Raw genomic sequence first — 10126 nt, 5'->3', positions numbered from 1 at the left:
AAGTTAGACTTCAAACTTGGACTGAATCAGATGTTATGTTGATGGAACCTTTGAGAAGTTTGGCTGAAGTGGAAGATGTTTTGAAAAACCAAAGATACTTAAAAAGACCATAAAACCCAAATAAGATATTAAATGTCTGAGTCAATCTGGGTGGATTCAGAGTGTAACACAAGAACCACCAATCTCTTTAATGTAAACACCGATCCATTCAAGTTTCTTGATAACTATAAGGTGAAAGTGTTAAAGGCGTATCATGCAGGTCTGATCAAGCAACACTGTATCTGGCAACCAGATCAATCCAAACCTCCTGAAAGCCATCTATCTTCCACAGTGAGGTGATATGAGCCTGTCCCAGGCCTTTTCCAGTTTATGGGGTCCTCAGCACTGACACAACCCACTGTAAATGTTGGTTCATGCACAGCGCACCACATGGCTGTAGTGTCAGATTGGAAGAATCATCAATCAATCAATCAATCAATTTTTTTTTTTATATAGCGCCAAATCACAACAAACAGTTGCCCCAAGGCGCCTCACATCGCAAGGCAAGGCCACACAACAATTATGTAAAACCCCAACGGTCAAAACGACCCCCCGCGAGCAAGCACTTGGCCACAGTGGGAAGGAAAAACTCCCTTTTAACAGGAAGAAACCTCCAGCAGAACCAGGCTCAGGGAGGGGCAGTCTTCTGCTGGGACTGGTTGGGGCTGAGGGAGAGAACCAGGAAAAAGACATGCTGTGGAGGGGAGCAGAGATCGATCACTAATGATTAAATGCAGAGTGGTGCATACAGAGCAAAAAGAGAAAGAAACAGTGCATCATGGGAACTCCCCAGCAGTCTACGTCTATAGCAGCATAACTAAGGGATGGTTCAGGGTCACCTGATCCAGCCCTAACTATAAGCTTTAGCAAAAAGGAAAGTTTTAAGCCTAATCTTAAAAGTAGAGAGGGTGTCTGTCTCCCTGATCTGAATTGGGAGCTGGTTCCACAGGAGAGGAGCCTGAAAGCTGAAGGCTCTGCCTCCCATTCTACTCTTACAAACCCTAGGAACTACAAGTAAGCCTGCAGTCTGAGAGCGAAGCGCTCTATTGGGGTGATATGGTACTACGAGGTCCCTAAGATAAGATGGGACCTGATTATTCAAAACCTTATAAGTAAGAAGAAGAATTTTAAATTCTATTCTAGAGTTAACAGGAAGCCAATGAAGAGAGGCCAATATGGGTGAGATATGCTCTCTCCTAGAGAATCATGACCTCAACAACTTGGACTTTTGGTATCTGCATTGTCAAAACCATCTGTCTGGTGATCTCATGACTCCATAAGACATTCACAAATGCCTCTCAACCTCAAATGCTGAGCTCAGAAGCAGTGATGTCACTGTCAAGATAAAGGGCTGATACTTTCACCACAAACTGGTACACTTCTGATAGCTGAGTCCAAAAAGTATTTCAAAGCCTGGTTCTTAGTACTGATCAATTGCAAGCCCAGATATTTTAAAGGCACCTTGATGCTTGCAAAAATTTAATTCCTGTGTTACCGACCAAACGGTCTCCTCTAAAAATTAGTCCGCCCTGCCTTCACTGCACATGTCTGAGAGTGACTCCAACTCTCTACACCCAAAGAGATCAAAGGGAATAATGTTTTTATTAACCATCAGATGAGAAATTAAAACCTCTTAAATCATTCTAAAGTCAGTTTTAAGCAGAAACGAGGTGATAATCGGTGAATCGCTGCTGAGGCTCCAAAATGACACATGCGCAATGAAGGCAGGGCAGACGGATTTTTAGGGGGGGCTGTTCGATTGGCGACACCCACACTGGCATACAATCTGGCGTGCTAATGAGTAAACTTGTAAACTGCACATGAACTGTGCGCAGTTGTGAGCCAGTGCAAAGGGCTCAATGAAAAGTAAAAAAAAAAATAGTCCCCCAAGTACATATACTGTTTTAAAGACGGGGCGCATTTCCACACTTATAAAATATCACAAAAACACCAAAAAATAAATAAAAGTACTTAATTTACTCATATTTGGAGTCAGTCTTTGTCCCATCTGTTGTGTGGGCCGCCCGAAGAGGAGGTACTGCTGGCCCAACACCAGAGGGCGCCCTGCCTGTTGTCGGGTTTCAGGCACCAGAGGGCGCAGCCGCCTCTCAGGAGCTCCAGGAGCACCGGTACTGACAGCTGTTAGTCATCAGCCATCATCACCACCACCAATAAAAGCCTGGGAGAATCATCAGAACTCTGCCGAGTTATCAGCTTACCTGTCAGGTAAACCTACTCAGCCGCTTTGTGCCGTTCGCACATTTATTGCTACTGACCTTTGCAGTCGTAACCTCTGGTATACTCGCAGCTTGGAGCTGGGTTTGTGGAAATTGGAAGGAGTTGGCGTTTCCACTCCTCACTTTCCTTATCTCTAAGTATACTGTTGGTACTGCACGTTTTCAGTGTTCCTGTTTTCTGGGAGTGGTGGATTTTTCCCTCAGGAGAGGAACTGAACTTTTTGCTGACTGTTTGCTGGGTGTACACACACCCACCTTTAACCTGTGTCTGTTCCTGCCAGCAGTACCGGATCTGACAGGTGGAAGCAGTGGCCACCTGGAGACTCGGGACTTGGTGGCTCCGGTGTGTTGCAGGTCTCCGTTGGCGGTGGAACCTCGTGGGTCCCGGCTCTTCTCTGGATAGGCGTGTCCTACCCTCGGGCCTGCCCACGCATCACCTTTTGTGTAGATTGATTGACAGACTAAAAGCATACTTGGTTGTTGTGCACATTTGCAGAATAAATTGTTATTTATTCGGACTTCCGATTGGCCGTTCATTTACACCCCCTGTCGTGGGTCCGTGTACTTCACTTTCCCAACACCATCTTCCATAAATAAAAACTGACCTTTAATGAATGAATAAAGGTAACACAGCTTATAATGTTTTTTATATACAGTTCAACTATATATATTTTTTAAATTCTTATTTTTATTTATTTGTACAATCCTAAATCATAAACGTTTAGAGGATATAAAAATGTGGTGGTGGGGGACCCATAATGGTAAATGGACTGTATTTATGTAGCGCTTTTCCATCTGCATCAGACGCTCAAAGCGCTTTACAATTATGCCTTACATTCACCCCGATGTCAGGGTGCTGCCATACAATGCGCTCACTACACACCGGGAGCAACTCAGGGATTAAGGACCTTGCCCAAGGGCCCTTAGTGATTTTCCAGTCAGGCGGGGATTTGAACCAAGAATCTTCTGGTCTCAAGCCCAACACTTAACCACTAGACCATCACCTCCCTGACATTCAATGATCCTGACCTTTACTTTGACTTCTATTTACTGCAGCCTGTATGAAACCAACATATTTCAGGTTTTGTGAGGTCAGCTTTATTTTATTTGTTAATATGTATCCACTCCTACATTTAAGGCCTGCAGCATTTTCCAGGAAAAAAAAGGTTGGGACAGGACAGTTTATTCTAAATGTAAGAATTAATTAACCATTTTTACAGCCAGTTTTCTTGAAAAATATCAGCGGATGAATACATGAACATTTCAAGTCACTGAATATTTCTTAGACTTCACTTATATCAATCATTCAGAAATGCAAACAGTGTGGTACTTTATGGTAAATCCAGTGATGGGCACAGCTAACCAAAAAGTTAGCTTCAATAACTGGTAGTCAGCTAATGAAAAGTTATCTTTTTTAACACTAAACTGTCAAAAAACTTACCAGAAGCTACAGATAACCAATGTTCTCAGCTACTAAGAAGCTGATTTTGAGTTTAAACACCACCAAACCTTCTAAAAGAACCAACAGCGATCACAAACCCAAACAGCCAATAAACCAGCACTTCTGACTTTGTGCGCTCTGCCCCTGCTGTAAGAAAACATCATTTACCCCTACAAGATACAGTAATCCAGCGATGAGGCAGAGGTCTTGAAATGGAAAGCAGGTTTGAATTATGGTTTTGCTTTATAAATAAAATTATTCCAGGTAGAATAACTACATTAATGTAAACTCTTAAAATGTACAAAGTAATATATAACACATATCTGTTAATTTTAAAATAATGCACTAATTCTGAAGATTTGAACATTAACACACCAAAGGTTTATGAGTAAACTAAGCCTCCACTCATACTGATTGGTTGATTCATTCATTCTATGTAAAAATCAACATAAGTGAATCAATGTAACATCTGTTGTGTTTACAAATAAATGTGCTTTTGTAAAATATGTCATTTTTCTCATTTGTATAAAAAAACAAAGACATTTTCAAGATCCCGCTAGACAGCGCCTAAGCACACGTGATGACATCAAGGTTTCTTTCAATAACAAAGAGCTGTCAAAAAACTTTCTCATGTGTGGTTGGAGTTGTGAGGTGATAGGAATCGCCGTTTGAATGCTTGAATAACGATGTCAGTTGCACAAAGAAATCAAATAATAGTGAAAACATGTTCAGTGTAGTGTTATAACTCAATCAGTCGCTCCGTGAGGCGTGATAACATCTAATCAGTTAGCGGCTCGGTGCAGTGTTATAACAAATCAATCAGTCGCTCCGTGAGGCGTTATGACATCAAGCCTGGTTCACATGGCCAAGATAATTAGGCCGATATCAGACCCGATGTTCCCCTTTCGACAATCTTAAGGACGCACCCCGACAATCGTGATGATGCTAAATATAATCTTAACAGAGATTCCTGCTGTGTGTGGTGTGTTAAGAAGGACGTGAAGATCTAAATGTGACATGCAGCCAATCAGAAAGCGACGTGTTTGACCTGGGAATGTTCATGTGTGAAATCTGTTTGTGTGTGTTGTTTTTAGCGTGTAGCTGACTCACACACTGTACAACTAAACCTGTCAGATCTATGATTAGTTTTTATCTCCACATGTGGGGTCTCTCAGGTTTTGGAAACCTACAGATAATTTTAAAATCCTGCGGTCAACAACACTGTGATATAACCGGCCACCAGTAGATGGCAGTGTTCTATGTATTTTGACGCTGGTTATATCACACGGCCTGAAACACAATTTAACAGACTTTTCGGCTTTTGGAAAAGCAACCTGGGCTTCTTATGGCATTTTTACTTAAACACAATAATGTCTATAAACCCAGAGAATATATTAATGAGAGTTTTAAGCACAATATAGAAAGAGTTTAATGCTGTTGTCCATGTGGAGCCTGATCAGAGCATCTCAAATGCATTTCTTCTGACATGAATACCCATAAAGCACTAAAACTAAAACATATATCTGATATTTTCACTTTATAAAACTTCAGACATGATGTTAATTTAAATAACTTGTCTGAAATTAATTTGGTTAAAATTTTAACCATAAGTTAAAACTGTATGCCTCTGGATGACTTGGGTGCTATTGCCAGCATGTTAGCATGGGGTCAAAAGAAGTGAACTTTTCTTTTCTATGACCAGTTCTCCTTTGTCTGCAAAGGATACAGCAGTTTCTTCTAGAACCAGCTCATCTCTGTTTTTAGAGGATAGAACTGCGCATCTACTACAAAAAGTTGCAAAAATGTTAGTGGTCTAATAATTATCAAACCAAACCAAGACTGTAGACTAGATCTAGAAGTGTGAGACATTTTTGCTTTGATGCTTCACCATGCTCTTTTCATTGTATGTATGATAAAGAAGACATCTTCAGCTTCAAAATAAAAACAAAATCATCAGAATCAGACAAATATTAAAGGAATTATGACATCTTCAATGCAGTATGTATGTTTGTTTATACAAGTAGTTCCAAGTTTTGCCGTGCAAATAGTGAAATTAGAGTTATGGACACGGCCGCTGTGTGAATAGCCATTTCCTTTTGAAAATAAGAGGTAACTTACTTTGAAATAAATAAAATGTATGGATTTGCTGCGGAGCACGTCACTTCCGGCAAAGTGCCCAATCAGAAAGCGAGAATTTGTACTTGTGCAACTGGCCACCCGATGAAAACAAGCTCGGGCTGCATCGATTGTCTACTGAAATCAGCTGGTTTTGTTTTGTCTCTAACTTGCTTCTAACAGCTCGCACTGCCTGGAACGACGAGATTTATCCACCAAGCTGACCTGAAATGAACATTAAAATCGACTTTATTGACGAGTGTGACTCCTGTGAAAAGTGACCAAATTACATGTATTTGTATTGAGTTCGGCAATGTTTTCATCATCCCAAAATGGCCACCAGAGGGCGCTCAGTGTAAAGTCCGCGGCAACCCATAGCTGCAGCCTAATAACTTTGAAAAATAATATCCTGTTTTTTCTCCTCAGTCACATTTTGTGCTTGAACATGCTCAATATATAAAATAAATATCTTTGGAAAATAACAGCCCGTTAAAGTTCAGAGTTCTCGCCTGCTTTATGTGATTTCTGTTTCTGAACATCACTGCAGACTTTCTTCCACATCAGTTTTTTTTTTAAACACACGTGTGATTTTTTTTTATTCTGTTCATTCCTATATTCTCATTTTTAAAAGGAATTTTGACCATTTATTTCATCCTATAAATTCAGTAAAACCGTCATTGACGTGCACACGGTGTGAACAGGACTTTTTTCTTTACGTGTTGCTTCTCCCTCTGCTCTCCGCACACGCACGTGCTCTCTCTGCACTAACTGAAGGGGATCATGCCCCCTCCCTCGCCAACTCACACACTCCAGCAATCAAACCCAGTCCTAATTTTAGACAGCTTTAAACAAGCCGTGTGCTATTTTTTCGACCGTCTTTTCTGAAAATTGTCCATCCAAATGACGGCTGGCCGGCTCTCTGCCTAAAACCCTGTACGTATTATAATTACCTTTCAGGTGATTCCAAATGTGTTCTCCACTGCACGACGCGCGCAAGAGAAGCTGAAGCCGCATATAATATTTCAACAAGACAATGACCCCAAGCACACTAGTAAACGAGCAAAATCTTGGTTCCAAAGCAACAAAATTAATGCCTCGCAGATGTGAAGAAATCATGAAAAACTGTTGTTATACAACTAAATACTAGTTTAGTGATTCACAGGATTGATAAAAAAGCAGTTTGAACATAATAGTTTTGAGTTTGTAGCGTCAACAGCAGATGCTACTATTATTGTGAACACCCCCTTTTCTTTTCTTTTTACTAATAGCCCAATTTCATAGTCTTAAGAGTGTGCATATCATGAATGCTTGGTCTTGTTGGATTTGTGAGAATCTACTGAATCTACTGGTACCTTGTTTCCCATGTAACAATAAGAAATATACTCAAAACCTGGATTAATCTTTTTAGTCACATAACTACTATTATTCTTAACACTACTGTAGCCTTCAGCTCAATGTGTCCTCAGTGAAAGACAGCAAAAATAAAACTAATCTGTTAACAGTGTCGAACCTGAATGCCCTGTGGAATAAAGAGAGACACTCGTTGAAAAAAACTGCTATTTGTAAGATCTTTTATAATAATTAACAGTCTTTGTCACAATCACAAATACACTGTATAATACCATGTACATCCAGTACAAAAAGACCACACACAGTGTCACAGACGTCCCAACATGTTAAAACCTTGTTTTTTGGATATTAGATTACAACAATTATTTTCCATTTGTTTCTGTAAAGTTCAAATGAAATGCACGATGATCTTAATTATTAGCCCAGCAAGCTCTTCATACGGCTAACATTTACAGCTCTGATGCAGTGCTGAATGCTAACATGTTGCTCAGAGCTCATGCAAATTTTACAGTTCAGCATCTTTCAAAGAGTGTGTGAGATAAGTTTACAATCAAAAATACAGACTCTGTAAACATACAACACCTCATGTGTGAGTAAAGAAATCAAGGAATTTATTTGCTCAAAGACTTAACAGCCACGCTTGGGTCATGTGCAATGAACCAACGACAACCAACACATAACGTGTCATTTAACACTAATCATGATGCACCCTGCATCGACTATTTATGGTGAACTATGCGAGTGTCACAGCAGGATACAAACCATCTCTATCGATGCAGATTACTAAATTGATTGTGATTAGTCTACAAATATGTCACTGCCAAACCTGTCACCATGTTAGACAGCCCATTCACGTCACGTCAGACACCAACTCATCCGAACTGGTCCCAGGAGTAATTCTACTCACGACACAAACCACCAACCTTTCAATTAATTAATAAACCACTCATACACATGATGTACAGCTGACACTACCTGGCAGACGCTAAGTAAGTGAAACATGACAACCAAGCATCAAGAAGTGAATGAGCACAAAGAAACATGAAAACATGTTTGATGCCGTCTCTTAAAACTACATCATGTGTACTTTTGTTTTTGTTCCTTTACAGTCTTGGTCTACAACCCCTGGCAAAAATTATGGAATCACCGGCCTTGGAAGATGTTCATTCAGTTGTTTAATTTTGTAGAAAAAAAAGCAGATCACAGACATGACACAAAACTAAAGTCATTTCAAATGGCAACTTTCTGGCTTTAAGAAACACTATAAGAAATCAGGAAAAAAAAATTGTGGCAGTCAGTAACGGTTACTTTTTTAGACCAAGCAGAGGGAAAAAATATGGAATCACTCAATTCTGAGGAAAAAATTATGGAATCATGAAAAACAAAAGAACACTCCAACACATCACTAGTATTTTGTTGCACCACCTCTGGCTTTTATAACAGCTTGCAGTCTCTGAGGCATGGACTTAATGAGTGACAAACAGTACTCTTCATCAATCTGGCTCCAACTTTCTGATTGCTGTTGCCAGATCAGCTTTGCAGATTGAAGCCTTGTCATGGACCATTTTCTTCAACTTCCACCAAAGATTTTCAATTGGATTAAGATCTGTACTATTTGCAGGCCATGACATTGACCCTATGTGTCTTTTTGCAAGGAATGTTTTCAGTTTTTGCTCTATGGCAAGATGCATTATCATCTTGAAAAATGATTTCATCATCCCCAAAAATCCTTTCAATTGATGGGATAAGAAAAGTGTCCAAAATATCAACGTAAACTTGTGTATTTATTGATGATGTAATGACAGCCATCTCCCCAGTGCCTTTACCTGACATGCAGCCCCATATCATCAATGACTGTGGAAATTTACATGTTCTCTTCAGGCAGTCATCTTTATAAATCTCATTGGAACGGCACCAAACAAAAGTTCCAGCATCATCACCTTGCCCAATGCAGATTCGAGATTCATCACTGAATATGACTTTCATCCAGTCATCCACAGTCCATGATTGCTTTTTCTTAGCCCATTGTAACCTTGTTTTTTTCTGTTTAGGTGTTAATGATGGCTTTCGTTTAGCTTTTATGTATGTAAATCCCATTTCCTTTAGGCGGTTTCTTACAGTTCGGTCACAGACGTTGACTCCAGTTTCCTCCAGTTTCCTCCCATTCGTTCCTCATTTGTTTTGTTGTGCATTTTCGATTTTTGAGACATATTGCTTTAAGTTTTCTGTCTTGATGCTTTGATGTCTTCCTTGGTCTACCAGTATGTTTGCCTTTAACAACCTTCCCATGTTGTTTGTATTTGGTCCAGAGTTTAGACACAGCTGACTGTGAACAACCAACATCTTTTGCAACATTGCGTGATGATTTACCCTCTTTTAAGAGTTTGATAATCCTCTCCTTTGTTTCAATTGACATCTCTCGTGTTGGAGCCATGAGTCAGGTCAGTCCACTTGGTGCAACAGCTCTCCAAGGTGTGATCACTCCTTTTTAGATGCAGACTAACGAGCAGATCTGATTTGATGCAGGTGTTAGTTTTGGGGATGAAAATTTACAGGGTGATTCCATAATTCTTTCCTCAGAATTGAGTGAGTCCGTATTTTTTTCCCCTCTGCTTGGTCCAAAAAAGTAACCGTTACTGACTCCCACAATTTTTTTTCTTGATTTCTTATAGTGTTTCTTAAAGCCAGAAAGTTGCCATTTGAAACGACTTTAGTTTTGTGTCATGTCTGTGATCTGCTTTTTTTTTCTACAAAATTAAACAACTGAATGAACATCCTCCGAGGCCGGTGATTCCATCATTTTTGCCAGGGGTTGTAATTCCTGAAGACTAGTCTTATCGTCAAATATGACTTGTACCTTACTCAAAACATGAGTGTGGATTTTTCAAGCTCAGTGGGAAGACTGCAGTCAACTTAACTACACTGCAGAATAAAGTCAAAAAAT

Source organism: Thalassophryne amazonica, chromosome 6 (genome assembly GCF_902500255.1).
Source record: "Thalassophryne amazonica chromosome 6, fThaAma1.1, whole genome shotgun sequence".
Taxonomy (NCBI): Eukaryota; Metazoa; Chordata; class Actinopteri; order Batrachoidiformes; family Batrachoididae; genus Thalassophryne; species Thalassophryne amazonica.
This window is presented reverse-complemented; position numbering follows the sequence as displayed.